Source organism: Megascapheus bottae, chromosome 19, assembly GCF_031878675.1.
Source record: "Megascapheus bottae isolate mThoBot1 chromosome 19, mThoBot2.hap1, whole genome shotgun sequence".
NCBI lineage: Eukaryota > Metazoa > Chordata > Mammalia > Rodentia > Geomyidae > Megascapheus > Megascapheus bottae.
The window spans coordinates 149203-155202 of NC_143527.1; positions in this window are offsets into that span (position 1 = coordinate 149203).

Sequence of the window (6000 nt, forward strand, 5' to 3'; positions counted from 1 at the left end):
CAGCTGATACTAAAGCAAAAGAAAGAAATGTACAGATCACCTGATAGGAAAGAAATAATTTATCATTAATGTTCAAAGAGTTAAACTTTTTTCTTACCTAAAACCTGAGTTCTTATCCAGCACTAGTAACTCACACCTGTAATCCTAGCTACTAAGGAGGCTGAGATCTGAGGGTCGTGGTTCAAAGCCAGCCGGCACACGAAAGTCGGTGAGACTCTTATCTCCAATTAAGCGCCAGAAAACTGGAACTGGCTGTGTGGCTCAAGGAGTAGAGCGCTAGCCTTGAGCTGAAGAGCTCAGGAACAGCCCTCAGGCCCCATGACTGACAAAGGAAAAAAAGGAGGGGGAAGAACTGGCCTAGTTCAGTACTCAGCACGGGAGCTGCAGGTGCATGTAGGCAGTATTGCTGGGCTGATGTGTTTGAAGTTATGTTCAAGAAGTTGAATTCCCTAACCTACAGAGCTGGTGCACACCGCCCCTGAGAAAAGCCGGGAAATTATATGGTTAGGCAGGTAAGAAAGAGAACCTTCTTTAAAATAAAATGAATAATACTGTTTATTAGCATATATTATTATAAAAGGATTTCATTGTAATAATTTCATACATGTATACAATGTATCTCAATCAAACTTACCCCCTCAAACACTTCCTCTTATCCTCATTTTTTTAAAAAATCCTCATAGGTTCCATTGTTCTATTTGTATACATATCTAAAAATTATTTGAACCATATTTTCTCTCATTTATCCTTTTTATTAACTCTCCTCACTCTTTCTGGTCCCCACTCCCAACACAGCCTGCTTTTCTTTCTTGTCATCCATTTTTAAATGTGAACTGCATATTAATTGTACAAAGGTACAAGTTTTACCTTAACTGTACAGTAATGTATAATAACTGCACATGGTACAAATTGCAACATTGTTTTATCACAGCATTTCATGCATACATATAATTTAGTCAGATTAACTTGCTCTCTTTCCCAGTCTCCCTTAGCTCAGGAAAGATCCCTCTGATGTGTGTTTTGTCCGTAGATCAGTTGTATGGCGAGCTTCTCTCTACCAGTATCACAGGGCATGGAAGTATTTCCCACCCAATGGCCCAAGGAATGGGAAAAGTCTGCAGATCTGCAATAACACCTGTGTGGCATGTTTACTGGGCAAGATAGCACTGTTTGGGAAGGAAGAATGGTGACTATCAGGAATGGATGGGCTAATCATTTGTTTGAATGATACTAATTCAGTCACCCTGCTTCGAATATTGAAGAGTATGTCTGAATGCGCCCCCTTGGAACACACTTAAGTTTCTCTTTCATAAAATGAAATAATTTCTTTCCTAGCATAGCTTCAAGATTCAGTATTTAGTATCCCTGTTTATCAGTCCTTGATTACTGAAGAAGGGGCTGCTCAGTTATTTTAACTGTAGGGCCTCAAGCTCTGCCTTATTTTTGTTCTAGTGCCCTTTCAAAATGTTCCACCTGAATGGAGACTGCTGACTCACACCTACAATATTACCTACTCAGGAGGCTGATATCTGAGGATTGTGGTTCAAAGCCAGCCCAGGCAAGCAAGTCTCAAATTAACCAGTAAAAAATTGGAGTGAGGTATGATTCAAGTGTAGAGTGGCAGCCTAGAAACAAAAAGCCAAGAGACAGTGACCAGGCCCTGATTTCAAGCCCCAACACTGTCACACATACACATTTACACACACAAAATGTTCAGTGTTGCAGTTCAACTAAAAAGCTATTTTCTTTTCTTGATTCTGTGTTTAAATCAGACCTCCAGTGTTATATTGTGTTCTTTTAATGTCTCAGGTTTTTTGATTGCTTACTTTTTTCTTTCCTAGTGCAGTATCTTCTTTCTTTAAGATATATGAGCTCAATTCTCAGGGCATATTTATTATTTGAGCAGAAGAACAGGTAAGAGGAAAGGAGCTGCTCTTTCCCCCCTTTTCCCCTTACTTTTATATTTATTTATTGCCAGTCCCGGGGTTTGAACTCAGCGCCTGGACATTGTCCTTGGACACTTTCTGCTCAGGATTAGCACTCTGCCACTTGAGCCACAGGGCCATTTCTAGATTTTTCTGTGTATGTAGTATGGAGGAATCAAACCCAGGGCTTCTGCATGCTAGGTAAGCACTCTACCACTAGGCCATGTTCTCCGCCCACTTCTGGCTTTTTCTATGTACGTGGTACCAAGGAGTGGAACCTGGGTCTTTGTGCACGCTAGGCCAAACTCCTGGCCTTCCTTTCTACCATGACACCCTCCCTCACTACCCGAGGTCAGTTCTTTTGACAATGGGAGAAACAAGGCTGCTGCTGCTAAGGCACTTGCTTGTATACTGTGCAAGGGTATATTCCAGTCTGTCTCCATGCTCTGGTAGGCCTCTGTCTGCACAATGAAATATGGTCCAATGAGTATATTCTGGAAATATTTCAGGGTTTGCTTTTAGAAGTTTTGACCTCCTTCCTTGAAATTTTTGACCTACGCGATCTAGGGATATTTCAAGTACCTTGTCAGTTCAGTCAGCTTTTGCCACCTGGGACTCAGCACTTAATATAGGTCAGGTTGATAGAGGTCAGTGCAATGGATCAGACATGAGTCAAGTGCTCCCAGTCCTTCACCTCCTGTGAGGTGTTCAGAGGGTCAAAACCTCATGCAACAAAGGCATTTAGTGACTGGAACTTTGAAAGATGATTAGAATCAAATAGTCATACTGTAATCATTCAATGAGCATAAGTCCCAGTCAGAAAAAAGTACTTACTCCCTAACTTCCTGGCAAATATACCGAATATGTCAGGGCAGCTAAATAAAGCTAGCCCTTGGGTCTTGCGAGAGAAGAATCCAAGGAGGACATAAACATGAGTAACAATTATAGGAAAGTTTGTCAGAAAAGAAATATGGCAGGGGTTGGGGGAGGGAAATGGGGACCAAGACATGAAAAAGGGTATCAATGTTTGTGAAATAATGCACCTTCTATATGCTGAATATAATGTAACCCTTCTATTAATTACAATAAAAATATATGAAAAAAAGAAAAAGAAAAGAAATATGGGAGGGTGTAGGAGCATAGCATAATGGTAGAGTGCTTGCCTACCATGCGTGAAGTCCTGGGTTCAATTCCTCAGTACCACATACACAGGAAAAGCTGAAGTGGCGCTGTGGCTCAAGTGGCAAAGCACTAGCCTTGAGCAAAATGTGTCCAAGGACAGTGCCCAGGCCCTGAGTTCAAGCCCCAGGACTGGCAAAAAATATATATATGAGAAAGTGAGCAAATGCATGGAACAAGCACGCCATGAAGGCAGCCCTTCAGTCCATCTCTATCACCCTGACCATCTTCTTTGTTATTGAACTTGGCTTTGAGTTAAATAGTGATCATTGGAGACGGCTTTCCGATTGGTGGTCTCCTGAGAGTTGTGATGCCAAAGATTTGCTCATCCATACATATTTTCTCATTCTTTTGTCCTTTTTACTTTCTCATTCTTTTCTAATTCCAACCTCATTTCATTGTCGGGCAGGTTAGTTTATCAGCTTCTCCTTCCATCTATAAGCTGAATGGCTAGGCCTGCTTTTCTTCTAACTCCTATCATAATATTTTACAGTGAGAAAACACAGAAGCCACATTTTGGGAGGCTGAATTTTAGAATCTTTATTAAAAGGCCAGCAACTGCATGATAGACTCCTGTCTCAAAGACCAGCAGCCATCAAATACTCTTAGCACTGTTAGGAAACTGAGCCATAAAGGCCAAGGAGGAAAAGAAGAACAAAAATAATAACAACAAACCAATTCAGCACTCCGGTGGAGTGCTAATATGGGATGTCATGGGGACGGGAGAAGAGCCAGGAGCCAGGAGGTGAACACTGAGAAGTGTGGCATGGCGAAATGGCATCTGAGCCGATCAGGCCTAAATGGGGTCAGGCCAGGGGAAGGGTCACAGGAAATTCGAGACCCCAGCCCTGGAATGACAGGCCTAGTAACCTAAGCAGCTAAGTGCTTGCTCTGCCTCCAGGGATTCAGGCACTCCTCACCTAGAAGGCAGGGGCTTCAACTTCCCCACCACGAAGACAAGATGCCAGACCCCACCATAGACCATGTGGCCAGGATGGAGTAGGCCAGACCCAGTCTCCTCAAGAATCAGAGTATTTTCTAGGCAAAGTTTTCCTAAGGCCATGACATTTCATTTCTCCGAAACATATAGCCTTTTTAGCTCAACTTGAGCTAGGCATCTGCATTCAGTGAATGGTCTCTCTCACTTCTACACTTGCTTTTTTTTAATTGTAATTAATAGAGGGGTTCTGTTGGGGGCCGAGCAACGCCATGTCTGATAACTTTCTGCTGAGGCTTGTAGTAGGGATAAAACACGTGGACCTCCTTGTCCTGTCCATCTTGTATAGTGATAGGCTCCCTCACCCAATATAAGGAGGAGGGATTTAGGGAATAAAGGGAGAGAGATCTTCCTGCCTTGATGAAGCTGCGTGGCGTCTCTGTTCGTGCTCCAGGGTAAGAAGGCTGAGTGCGGGAGGACAGTGGGCCCCTTCCTCTCCCAGCTTGGCCTGGTCGGGGTGTGTTTTTTCCCCATCCCCCTACTAGTCGAGAGGGACCGGGGACAAAGGACCCCGACAGGGTTCCAGTTACATTCACCAGATAGAAGGTGCATTACTTCACACACAATGATACCCTTTCTCATGTTTTTGTCCCCATTTCCCTCCCCCAACCCCTCCCCTCATCTTGTTTACCCCCTTCCCTATCCTATTTCAAATAAACAAATAAATATATATATAATATATCAGATAACAAAGTCAGATACTGTAACAATATGAGAATAATCAAGGGGCAACAAAAGAGATGAGAAATAACATAGTACATTAAGAACAACATTCACTCATTATATAGCTCTTGCTTCCCTGTCCTGGAGGTCCTATCATTTAGCCTCATCCTATATGGCCCTATGCATCTAGGTTTTGAGCTATTGTAATCCTGTACTAGGAGAGTCCAAGGTTTGTACCAATTATTACAGATGAAGGAAACCATTGAGCCTATGTTCCTTTGGGTCTAGCTTACTTCACTTAATATGATTTTTTTCAAGTCTTTCCATTTCCATACAAATGGGGCGATCTCTTCTTTCTGATGGCAGCATAGAATTTCATTATGTATAAATACCACATCTTATTGAGCCAGTCATCTACTGAGGGGCATCTGGGTTGGTTCCATATCTTTGCTATGGTAAATAGTGCTGCAATGAACATCGTTGTGCTAGTGGATTTAGTATGTCCTTGTTTCTGGACGACTGGGTAAATGCCAAGTAGTGAAATTGCTGGGTCATGGGGGAGGCTATGTTTAGTCTTTTGAGGAACCGCCATACTGCTTTCCATAGTGGTTGAATGAGTTTGTACTCCCACCAACAGTGTAGTAGTGATCCCTCCTGGCCACATCCCCTCCAGCATCTGTTGTTATTAGATTTCTTGGTAATGGCCATTCTAACTGGAGTGAGGTGGAGTCTCAGAGTTGTTTTGATTTACATTTCTTTTATAGCCAGAGATGTCGAGCATTTCTTCATGTGTCTATAGGCCATTCTTATTTCTTCTTCTGAGAAATCTTTAAGTCTTTGGCCCATCTTTTAATGTGATGGAAGTTTCCTTGAGGATTTGTTCTGGAGAGATTAAATTTTTTTAGCTGTTGATATATTTTAGATATGAGGCCTTTGTTGTATGGTTAGTGAAGATCTTCTCCCACTTTGTGGGCTTTCTACTTAACTTGCTAGCTATGTCCTTTGCCATATGGAAGCTCTGCAGTTTAATGCACTCCAATTTGTCCAAACCTTCTTTAATTTGTTGTGTTTCTGGGTCTTTATTAAGAAAGTTTCGACCTGTGTTAAGGAGACCTAGTATATCCCCAATTCCTTCCTGTAATGTTTTCAGTTTATCTTCTTTTCCTCAGAGTCTTTGATCCATTTGGAGTTAATCCTGGTGCAGGGTGACATAGAAGGATTCAGTTTTCTGCAGGT